A 12,664-nucleotide genomic window follows, 5' to 3' on the forward strand; every position below is an offset into this window, starting at 1 on the left:
GACCAAAACAAACTATTCAGAACACCGGTGTTTTCATTGTGTTACCGACTTCAGTGAAGTTGTTTTCAAGTTGGATACTGGATATCCCGCGCTCCGCGGAGTAAGGGACGTTCAGCTCAAGGTTGATCCGATTTATGAACGCTAATTTCGGCCAGCTGTTCTTTACTAGTCCGTCCTCAAGTGCTCGGAGTTTCACATCGGGACCCTCAATTTACGAACACTCCTGTAAATAAATGCTTTGTCTTGTGACCAACTGATACAAAAAAGTGGTCATTCATGCTGTTACACAAGGCACACTATCCTCTATTAAAATTTTAAGTCATGTTCAATAATTTAAATCATTTTAACATTAAATGTTTTCTTCAGTAGCTTCCAAATCGTGCCCCAGTAACTCAATATGTGTGAAATTGTTCTACTAGACCGTATAGATGAGGCACACTCACCTTTATTACATTTTAACATTTTATATATTTTTTAGCTATTTCTGTAGTCAAAATTTTGTAGTTTTCTTAAATAGCTTGTATGTTATGTGACCTATTAACTCAAAATCTGTGTGAAATTATTCTACTAAACTATATAGATTAGGCATATTTTTATTCCATTTTGACCCTTTTTATTTTTTAACCAAAATTATATTCGAAAAAATATATAAAAAATATTCATAAAATGTATTACCTCAGATGATCATCACTTGTTACCTGTAATGATCAATTGCATAAAATTCTAGGACAGGATCTATTTCATTACGTGTTCACTTACCTGAAATATGTTAAATACAACAAATATGTATTAAAGTGTGATCTGTTTCATAAAATGTGTCACCTTTATTGTTTAATTACACATTGAATGTTTAAAGATGGGCTCTTTCATCTGGTTTGTGTCGGTGTGATGTGGCGGTGGACACAAATGCAGCAGGCAGTAGACTTACTTTATGTGGATGTTATTTTAATGAACAAAATAAACAACTAAATCCAAAGGTGGGGAAGGTGAGGAACGGGGCCTAGATGTGTTCAAGGGCCCAGAACGGGTGGGAATTTACAACCACTGGATGTAAACTATGTTTTCCAGTAAAACCACCCGGTTACATATGTTATCAATGATTTACCCCAAATAAATTTAAGAAAAATTAAGATGTATTTTCTTTTGTGATTGCATGCAAACTGTTCTGTAAACGTTTAATATTTGTTATTGAAATAATAAAAATAAGGACGGATCCCACAAAAACCCAAGAAGAAGAATAAGTTGACGTCATCCTATGCTACACTTACACTCCGGTGAGTAGAAATCTGCACCTGTCAAAATGTTTTTGTACTCTAAAACCAAAAATAACTCCAAAGTGTTACGTTATAAAGTTATTGGTGGTAGTTTTAGGACTTAATGGCAGTAGGACTGTGATGCGAATGGTTGAAGACACGTTTGTAACATTTTTTTTTTGCCGGAGAATATACGGTGGAAGCTAGCTAAATTAGCCTCTAGGAGGCTAATTGTACTTGTACACTGTACCTGTGCTTAATACGCTTAATTAGCTATGCTAAAGTCACATAATAGTGTTTATAGTCAAGGTTGTTGTTGCCACTTTGTAAAATTGGAGGGTTGCTAAAAACATCAGTGCCCCTAGGCTGTGATGATCTTTAAAGTTTTGTTTAGGAACCCTGTCTGAATACACTGATTGCAGCTAGGTCATTTACTTGAATTAAAAACGAACTTGCATCAGTACAGGCACATTTCTTTCCTCCTGTTTATGTTATTTATTGCTGTTACAAGCCAGATGAAGAGAAGTAAAGAGCTGAGAACCTGATCTTTGAACAGACAGAGACCATAGGTCAGGAGCAGCTGGATGCTTACTGAGGAGCATCCAATGATGATACCAGAGAACCAGGAAGATACTGTGATACTTGATCTGGTTCCCGTTTCTCCTCCTGTTGTCCCATCCTCTGTCTTTTCAGAAGAAGAAAAGACCCAGAAGCACCTCTCCAGCTGCCTCTCCTCCCACTGTCCCCCCCACCCCCAAAGATCAGCCACATCTGCGTTCATGTCACCTGCTGACCATGCCATCTCCTTAAGTCATGGTGGCTGATAAGAAGAGAAAGCATAAGTTAAAATGTTTTGGAAGGATCCCTTCAAGTGTCAAGTTTGTACCCCAGATGTGCTTTTAGTTTCAGTGGATGGAAATTGCAAGTATTACTATTTAAAGAATGCAGCATGGTATTGTAAAGTGTGTACAGTATAACAATTCTTTGTATATGTTAGTGATGTTCACTACCTTTGGACTACAACACCTCATGAAGTGTATTTTATTGCTTATTTTTCAGATTGGAGGAACAGGCTATATTTCAGGACCTTTTCATAGCCAAGGATAAAAACATAGGAAAATATGTGGACTGTATACACAAATCAACCAAAAATGTAAGACTGCAGATTGTAAATGTATAATAACAGTAACCTTTTAGCCTGACCGAATTGTATGCATTCTAGATTTTGTGGTGGGCAATGGCCAGCAGCCAGGGAGATCTCTCACAGATCCAGCAGCAAACTGGATGAGGAGGCTTGGAGCTAGCGGTGTTGTTGGAGCCATTTATTCTTTATTTTCTTTATCCATTTGAATTTTGTTAGTTTATTCTTAAGTTTATATTTTTTGTATTATTTACAGAACTTATTTGTAGGTTAATAATTGTTGATTTTATTTATCTTTTGTTTTATTATTTTTTTCTTATTTTTCTAAGCAAACAAGAAGTGAGGTGGGTTGGTCCACTTTCTATAAGTGTAGGGGCCTGGTAAAGGACCAGCAGGCATTTGGGTTTGGGGCCTATGGTTTTTACCAGTGCAAGAGAGGTAGAAGGAAAGTTGATCTCTGTAATTGTTTTTTTTTTTTGCAAAGATGTGAAAATAAATCATGAAGAACAATTTATACGTTTGGATTTTGAACCTTCTTTTGCCTGTGTTAAAGAAACTTGAACCCAGTGCCTTAGTGGCTTAATGGAACTTAAGTTGAACTTAAGTTCCATTAACTTAATGAATGAATTAGTAAAAAACACCCCATGGATCAAGTAAGGAACCAGCCCGTGGACTTAAAGGACTAAATTCCGTCATCAATTGACATGCTGGATTTATGGATTTCAAGGATCATCATCAAACAGAAGGTTTTGGATCGTCTTTGATGAAATCAAGCGACTGCTGCGTCAAGCCTGGATTGTCACGTCAGTCATTCATCAAACTAGTTCGTGGCAATATTGTTCAAGCCGTAAAGGAAAACTGTGAAACTACTGGAGTTTAAAAACATTACTTCACTGCAAAGACTGATGAGATGAGTTTGACGTGACAAGTTGACGCCTAATTGGATCCAGACGTGTGCCGACGCCCATCATGGAAATGTTTGTTCACAAGAATCAACCTCTTTAAACCAAGAGACACGTTTGTGCTTCATCTGTGGATTCCTAGATTATGCTGCTTTTAAATGTGAAATAATTCAAAGAATCGCTAAAATGTCTGATGTAAAGAGCAAAGAAGATGACACTGAGATGTCACAAGAGAAAAGAACCATAAAATTTACACAAAAGGGTTTGGAGTTTTATATAAAAACATGTCAAGAAAAACGAAGTTTAAAGTGTAAACAAGCGTCAAAATGTATGAAGAAAATCTCCGCATTAATGTCGTCACAAGAAAATGTTCCGGAAGTGTCTTCTAACTTTGTCAAGTAACTTTGTCTTCTTAACTTTGTTAAGTGCTATCAAGATGCAACTGATTTACATGAATCCTTCTTAAGTTTGCCATTACCAGAAGAAGAAGTGAAAAGGCAAACTGTATTTTCAGTCCAAGCTGATGGCATTCTCTGAATTTATGGACAATGTAAAAGTTTGGTTGCATGAAGCAGGAGATCCATATACTGAACATAAAATTAATGTTGATGATCAGGTTGTTGCAGATCTGGATGAACTAAGTCCTGAAGACAGTGCATCTAATATTTCAAGTGTAAAGCCACGTTCAAAAACATCTTCACAGCAGTCTCGGACTTCATCCACCTCTTCTGCTCGCATTAAAGCTGCGGCTGAAAAGGTAGCGGTCATGGAGAGATTCTCTGCGTTGAACATAAAACATCTGATTGAAGCTCAAGAGGAAAAACTGAGGCAAGAAAATGAAAAATTAGACTTGGAAACAGAGTTGGCAGTAACCAATGCAAAACTTACTGTTTTAAAAATAAATTCAGTTGCTGGCTCTAAACGATCCGATGGAATGAACTCTTATTTTGAAAGAGCCCAAGCAAGGGACACGCCCCTGCTAAATCCTCGCGCTGATGAGTTTGTTCCGAAAGAAAGAGCAGCTTCTTCATCCGACTGTCCTGTCGTCAGACCTAAACAAAGGCAGAAACAACTTCAAATGGATCGTCTGAGAATAAAAGTTGATTCTTCAACTCAAGCAACACAGCAAACACAATTTCAATCTCCCTCTATCTCTGAGAACTGTCAGAATGATATTGTGAACATCATGCAGAGACAAAATGACATCACTGCCTTACTTGTAAAGCAAAACTTATCTGTTCTCCCATCCAGAAATATCCTTGTGTTTGATGGGGACCCCCTGCAGTACAGATCATTCATGAAAGTCCTTTGAGAACGGAGTGGAAGCTAAAACTGACAACTGGAGTGACTGTTTGCACTTCTTAGAGCAGTTCACTATTGGGCAGCCTAAAGATCTGGTGCATAGTTGACAGCACTTACCTCCTGATCAAGGTTATTCCAAGGCCAAAGATCTCCTCGATGAACATTTTGGAAATAAAAATAAAATTGCTTCTGCATATATGGAGAAGATTATGAGTTGGACACCAATTAAAGGTGATGATGTGAAAAGTCTTCAATAATTCTCTTTTCCTTCCAGGATGTTCAAATCTAACACAACAAATTGTTTACATGAGAGAGTTGGACTTGCCTTCAAATATGAGAACAATTGTAATGAAACTCCCATATGAACTGAGGGAAAAATGGAGAATTACTGCTTATGAGCTGCAGGAGCAAAATGGCCACCAAGCATTGTTTACTGATCTGGTTGCTTTTATAATAAAAGAAGTACAAGTAGCATCAGATCCAGTATTTGGCAACATCCAAGACCCACCAACTGGGAGCAACTCTAAAGTTTCAAGTTCCAGCAAACAAAGGAAGAAAGGAAGCAGTTTTGCCACTAATGTCAGCACAATTCCAGAAGCCAGAATTTGCTCAGCTGAAAACAAGACCAAGTCTACTGCTCTTCACAGCTGTTTGTTTTGTTCACAAAGAAATCATCTATTGCAGTGTTTCCCAACCTTTTTCGGGCTAGCGCTCCCCTAGCCTTTATCCAGGTCCCTCACCGCCCCCCACCAAAGAATTTGTAGGCTACTTTGCACTGACAATTATTTTATATTAATGTTACTATCACTATTGTAGATGTTTTGAATCGGTGCACCAATTATGTTTTCCCGTACACTTCAGCATGCCTTACGCTCCTTCACCTCGCGCGCATAACGGGGTAAATGTAGCGAGTTTTGCCCTAAACGTATCGGCGTCTGGAGGAGGGGGGAAAGGGGGGGAGCGTATGTTTCTACGCTCCTTCGTGGGGGCGCCGATTTATGTTTTCGCATCCACCTGAATAATGTGTAGTTGCGCCCCAGCCCATGGAACTTCAACAATATTATATTACCTTTTATCTGGAAATAGTGTCTGTTTATTCTTGCCATACAGTCTCTGTATTAATTATTGCTCTAAAGGTCTTGCCATACCAGTTTATTCCTCCGTATTTACTTTAGTTTCTTAGTTTATTCTTGCATTTTGTTCTTTATTCATTTCCATTTAGTTTTATTTGATTAGTATTATCCTCTTTTGGTTTATTACTATGTCCACTTTAGTTTCTTTCCTGTTGCTACATTTATTTTATCGTTTATTGACCATCAGTAATCTTCACTCATCACCTGCTGCGCCGCCTAATCGTCATGTGTTTCATATCATGTGCTGATTTTTCACTGTTCAGCGTCGAATTCTCTGTTTTTATGTCATAATTCACATCTAGTTCTTCGCTCCGTTTTATGTCCCGCTTCTCCTGTTTCAGAGTTTAGCGCAATGTGCGCGGCGTTTTTTTCTTTTTTTTTTTTAACTCCCTAAGGTGCAGGGCGTTCGGGAAACGTATCGATGGGAAAAGGCAGACTGACATGAACCTTTTAAAACAACGGAAACAATTTCTGCATTCTGATTATTTACATTTAAAAGTGCTGTGTTGTTCCATCACCCCGTTTCATACCGGACCACTTACAGCTCCGGTGTTAACGCTATAAAATGAACGCTCTCTATCGTGGTATCACCCATGGAGGGATTTCTTGATTTAAATGGGTTCATTTTTCAGAGGGATACAAAGTGAGGGCATCGTGATTTTAGTAATTACATGTTTATAAGAGAGATTTTCTGTTGTCCTTCCATGGAAGCGGGCAGCAACGTAAATAAAACACTTTTTAATATAAATTGCTGCTTTGACATGATCACAGAACTGCCAAAACATATGTAGCCTACATAAATACCAGACAAAGTGAATCACAGCAGCGTCATCAGCCGGTGTAACGCTGACCTGATGCGGAGAGGAGCTGCGCCATGAAGCTACAAACACTGAAGAGAAGAAGAGCTGCCATCAATACAGTTGCAGCCAAGCATGATTTAATGTTGCACAATACAGTTTTACAAAGTTGCTCAAAGTCTAAACTGGTATTGTTGTGGATTTAAGGTGTAAAGTTTACCTTCGACCAAATGCCCCCCAAAGGCATCCCAGCGCCCCCCTTTTGTAAAAATTTCCGCCAGCGCCCCCTGCCGTCCTCTGAACGCCCCCTGGGGGGCGGTACCGCCCACGTCGAGAACCGCTAATCTATTGGAAAACTGTATGCAGTTTAAAGCGAAAATGCATCGGGACAAGTTGACCTTCATTAAACAAAAGGGGATTTGTTTCGGTTGTCTGAAAGTTGGTCACACAAGCAAAAACTACAGGAGTCGTTTGGATTGCAATGTGTGTCACCAAAATCATCCAGGGGTTCTTCACATAGAGCTAAAGGAGCCAGGAGCCTCTTCAGAAAAACCCCCACAGTCAACAAGGTCTCATGTCAACTTCTCAACTGCAACCACTCAGACATGTGGGCATATTGGGGCCGGTCATGATGACGATGCCGTCTTTTCTATTGTTGCAATAAAAGTTAAAAGTCAAAAGAGCAACAAAGTTGTACAAACTAATGCATTTCTTGATCCAGGAAGTTCAGGTACATTCTGTACAGAAACTCTGGCAAAAAGTTTGAAAGTTTGAAAGGGCAAAAGGACAAATATTCTGCTGAGAACAATGAGTCAAAATAAGATTGTTAATGTACAAGTTTAGTCTGGTTTGGAAGTCTCTGGTCTGAAAACAAATGACTTCATTAGAGCTACCAGATGTTTTGACTCAAAGTACAATGCCAGTTTCTACATTGAATATTCCCCAGCAAAAAGACATTGATCAGTGGCCTTATCTTAAACCTGTTAAGCTTCATAGCATCAACGCAGATGTGGAACTACTGGTAGGAACTGATGCTTCAAATGTTTTAGAGCCCTGTGAGGTGATAAACAGTGTGGATGGTGGACCTTATGCTGTAAAAACTAAAGTTGGTTGGGTCATAAATGGTCCCCTGCACACTAGAAGCAACAGCAAAAATAAAAATGTCTGCACTGCTGTAACAGCCAACAGGATCTCTGTTGAGCATCTTAAAGAAATGCTGGTCAAACAGTATGTGAGGGTTCTTGCATAAACCAGCCAGAGAGACGCTGAATGGAATCCAAAAATAATCTTAATTTATTACAAAAAAGTTCAAAAATAATTAAACAATGAAGAACTGAGCCCAAAAACTGAGGTCAACATAACAAACTCCAACTCAGGTAGTAACACAAAGAACTCAAGCACAAAACTGACCTAACAAACAAGACATGAGGTGAGCTTAAATAGTGGCTGATCAGACCACAGCTGACACACAAGGGGTAATTAAACATACAAAAACTTAAATAAATACTAATCAATACAACACCAAATCTTTAAATTAAACAAACATTGGACTGAAACTACCAAATAGAAGAGACATTAAAGAACTGGTCAAATTAAATGAAAGAAAACCAAATTTCCCCATCCCCTGGCAAACAAATGGAATGGCCCGCTGAGGAGGTTTGCCAGCCATATATGGATGTCAATTAGCTGGAGCTCTTCTGTGACCCTCCAGCAGCAGCTCCAAAGGAAACTGGTAACTCAAAACAAATAAATTAATTTGTTGCTTTTAACAAAAATATAAAGAACTGACAAATAAAGTTAACTAAATGCGTGCACTTCAAATAGTTAACTAAAAAGTCAAGCTAATGAAAATTTTCAAAAATAAAAATCTAAACTATTCACCAATTAATATCTAAATATTAAGGATGAACAAAACAAACAGTTACCATTCAGGTCTGTGTGACAGTAGGGTCGGCTGTCACACAGTACAATCATGATTTTAATGAAAGATCATCAGAGGAGAAAACCGAAATGTCCAGAGAGGATCTGCATTTCATGAACATTGTTAATAACTCAACAAAACTTGTTGGAGGTCATTATCACATTGACTTACCTTTCAGGAGTGAAAGTCCCAGCTTGCCGAATAACATCTGTGTTGCAGAGCAGCGCCTCCAGACCCTCAGGAGGAGATTTGAAAAGGATGCTCAGTACAAGGAGGAATACACTGCATATGTGAACAACATGGACATGCTGAGGCCATACCAGTAGAGGAGCTACAGAAAGATGATGGACAATTGTGGTACATCCCGCATCATGGAGTGCATCATCCCACAAAAGGCAAGTTGAAAGTTGTATTTGATTGTGGATCAACTTATAAAGGAGCATCACTGAACAGTCAGCTTCTACAGGGACCCGACCTCACAAGCTCTCTGGTTGGAGTCCTCATCAGATTTAGAAAAGAGCCTTTGCACTAACGGCTGACATCGATGCCATGTTTCACCAAGTTTATGTCTCTGAAAAACATGTCAACTTTCTCCGTTTCCTGTGGTGGCGTCATGGCGACACATCAAAACCTGCACAGGAGTTCTGGATGTTGGTTCATTTGTTTGGAGCAGTGTCTTCTCCCAGCTGTGCAAATAACTGCTGATGACAACGCACAACAGTTTCCAGCTGAAGTGATTGATATAATCAGAAATAACTTTTATGTGGATGACTATTTAAAATCTGTTCCCACAGAAGAAGATGCAGTGCACATGGTGAAGAGGCTGACAGACCTCTGCTCTAAAAGGAGGATTCAAGCTTTCAAAATGGGTCAGCAACAGTCGCACAGTGCTCATGTCAATCCCAGAGGAGAGGAGAGCAAAAGAAATCAAGAATCTGGATTTGGACAAAGACCAACTTCCAGTTGAGAGAGTACTGGGTTTACAGTACTGGAGCATTGAAACAGTCGAGTTCAGGTTCAGAACGTCTGTGCAGGACCGCCCACAGACCAGAAGGGGCATTTTGTCTGTGGTTAGCTCACTGTATGATCCTGGCTCCCTTCAGTATGCCAGCTAAACTGTTGCTTCAAGAATTTTGTCGACAAAATCTGAAATGGGATGAAGTTATTCCCCTCTCTCTGTCTAGGAAGTGGCTTGATTGGCTGGAGGATCTCCAGCTGATATCCAGTTTTAAAGTGGAGAGTTGCATTAAACCAAGCTGTATCAGAAAACCAGACAAAACACAACTCCATCATTTCTCTGAAGCAAGTCAATATGGCTATGGAACAGTGTCATATCTAAAACTGGAAAAGAATAACATCTCGCATGTTGCTTTCATTCTAGGAAAAGCAAGAGTTGCACCTATGAAGCAAACGACAATCCCCAGGTCGGAACTGACAGCTGCTGTTCTTGCTGTCCGAGTGAATAAACTGCTGCAAAAAGAGCTGCAGATACAGTTGGAAAAACCTGTTTTCTGGACTGATAGTACAACGGTACTGAAATACATCTCCAGTGAAACCAGAAGATTTCACACCTTTGTTGCAAACAGAATCTCTGTCATCCGAGAAGCAACAGATGTGAATCAGTGGAGATACGTTTCCTCCAAGGAGAATCCCGCAGACGATGCATCCAGAGGCATGAGAGCCAAGGAGCTCCTCAGATGCAGGAGATGGATAAAAGGGCCAGAATTTCTCCACAGATCAGAAGAGGAATGGCCTAAACTGGATGTGGATCACCATGCAATTCCTGCAGATGACCCAGAGGTCAAAAAGGACCTAACAGTAAGTGTTTTTGTGAAGGAATCACAGAATGCTACAAACCATCTGATTCATTATTTTTCATCTTGGACAAAACTTAAAACCTCCGTTGCCTGGTTTCTGAAGCTGAAAAACATTTTGATGTTGCTGCAACAGAAAAGGAAAGAGTTTGCTGCTGCAGACCTGAATAAAAATGATCCAGAAAATCAATACAAAGAACTAGAGTTGCAGACTCTACAGCTCCAAGAGGATTATGGATGATGGCCAAAGTTTTGAGTGTAAACCAGGATGCCAAAGGCTTGGTGTGTTCTGTGCGATTACAAACAAAGACCAGTGTCCTGGAAAGACCTGTGACCAAACTTCTTTTGCTATTGGAAGCATCACCCTGAGGAATCAAGAGTATGTTTGAGAGAATAGCTCCTTTTCCTTGTTAGAGTAATTGTGACATTATTCACAATTAGGGGCCGGAGTGTTGGAGCTATTTATTCTTTATTTTCTTTATCCATTTGAATTTTGTTAGTTTATTCTTAAATTTATATGTTTTTGTATCATTTACAGAACTTAATTGTAGGTTAATAATTGTTAATTTTATTTATCTTTTGTTTTATTATTTTTTCTTATTTTTCTAAGCAAACAGGAAGTGAGGTGGGTTGGTCCACTTTCTATAAGTGTAGGGGCCTGGTAAAGAACCAGCAGGCATTTGGGTTTGGGGCCTATGGTTTTTACCAGTGCAAGAGAGGTAGAAGGAAAGTTGATCTCTGTAATTGTTTTTTTTTTTTTTGCAAAGATGTGAAAATAAATCATGAAGAACAATTTACACATTTGAATTTTGAACCTTCTTTTGCCTGTGTTAAAGAAACTTGAACCCGGTGCCTTAATGGAACTTAAGTTGGATGTTTAGTTTGACAAACAATCGCCACTACAGGTGTGTATACATGGAGTGCTGCTTAGTGTTCTTAGGGTATGAGATTTTGCATAACCCTTTTTCTTTTCAACAAAGGCTGGCCAACAGACAATCACCCTTTTTCCATGAATGTAACATGCAAGTACTGGACATAACTTGAAAACTAACAAAAAGCTGTCCTGAGCTCCAACAGCTGCTTAAAATTAAGCCATTTCTCTCAATTTTCCATGCCAAAGCCCATGAATGCAAGTAAGGAATACTGACCAGGCATTGAATAACCTTGCTGGTACATACTGCATAAACATCTTTGACACAGTTGATGTTTGTGCATGTTTGTGCAGTCACAGATGGACACAAAGCTCATCGCAAGATCAGAAAGAAGAAAACATCTTAGCATTAGTTTTAGATTATGTTGGTCACTTGAAGACTGATACAGACACAGAAGTTCTGTCTTTGGAAGAGATCCTGTCCGGTGACAGTATAAAACCAATATGTTTTATACTGTCATCATACTTGACAGATAATGTGACCAGATACTCCAGGTGTTGACCTGAACTTACAAATTTATACTTTTACTGAGTTGATTTGTCCTTTTCATAAATGCATTTCAGACTCTGTCAGTCTTCACACAAAACAAGGGCAATCGATGACATCATGATAGTAAAGAGACTGGAAGAGGAAAAGAGGATCCTTGCTGATGGACCATCATTGGAAATCTGTCATCCTATGAAGACGAGTTTCCCACCTGTTATCGGGAGGTAAATTTAAGAGTAAGTTTTTTGGTAATGCATAAACATACAAAAAGTAAAAGCATCTAAATTTTGTATTTTTATTTATGTTCAACTTTAAAGGTTTGTCCTGTGCCCTAACTGACGAAGGTCCAAGAGGTCTCCAGAGCATCATCCTCAGAGAGCTGCAGCACCAACAGATGAAGCTGCAGGCAACAGAGTGTTATCTACAGCAGGGGAGCCCAAAGTTGTTCCTGGAGGGCCGGCATCCTGCATGTTTTAGTTCTCTCCCTGGTTTAACACACCTGCATCAAATGATGGCTCGTTAGAAGGGCTAAGAAGAACATTGACAAGCTGAAAAGGTTGTTGCTACCACCAGGGAGAGAACTAAAACATGCAGGATTCCGGGCCATTAGGACCGACTTTGAACACCCCCATCTACAGACTTTGTCAGGAGCAGAGAGTGTTACCTTTGGCGACGACTTCAGTAGTGACTGATAATAGTCTAATAATTTGTGAATGCACTGCTGCAAAGATCTACACTGGTGTGAGAGTGGAGATCTTTGTCAGTGACATATACATATATATATATATATATATATATATATATATATATATATATATATATATATATATATATAGTTTGCTCATAAGTTACAAAGAGACACCTTACAATTTGTTCTTGTGCTTTTATGTTTCCAAATGGGCAGTGTTTTATCTTGTTGATTCTTTTTTTAAATAGTTAATTTGTGCCTTTGTACTTTCTAAAAGGGCTTACTAGAGCTGTAA

General features: G+C 39.0%; 1 long non-coding RNA gene across 1 annotated transcript; it reads left to right on the top strand.

The window, feature by feature from the left end:
- The first annotated feature begins 40 nt into the window (after window positions 1–40).
- LOC145553597 (uncharacterized) lies at window positions 41–12,450 on the top strand. Its single transcript, XR_014089639.1, has 4 exons — window positions 41–2,406; window positions 2,476–2,559; window positions 11,759–11,905; window positions 11,999–12,450. It is a non-coding gene; the product is annotated as an uncharacterized LOC145553597 (long non-coding RNA).
- The last annotated feature ends 214 nt before the right edge of the window (window positions 12,451–12,664 follow it).

The sequence above is a fragment of the Poecilia reticulata genome, chromosome 11 (genome assembly GCF_904066995.2).
Source record: "Poecilia reticulata chromosome 11, P_reticulata-male-v2, whole genome shotgun sequence".
In the NCBI taxonomy this organism is placed as follows: Eukaryota; Metazoa; Chordata; class Actinopteri; order Cyprinodontiformes; family Poeciliidae; genus Poecilia; species Poecilia reticulata.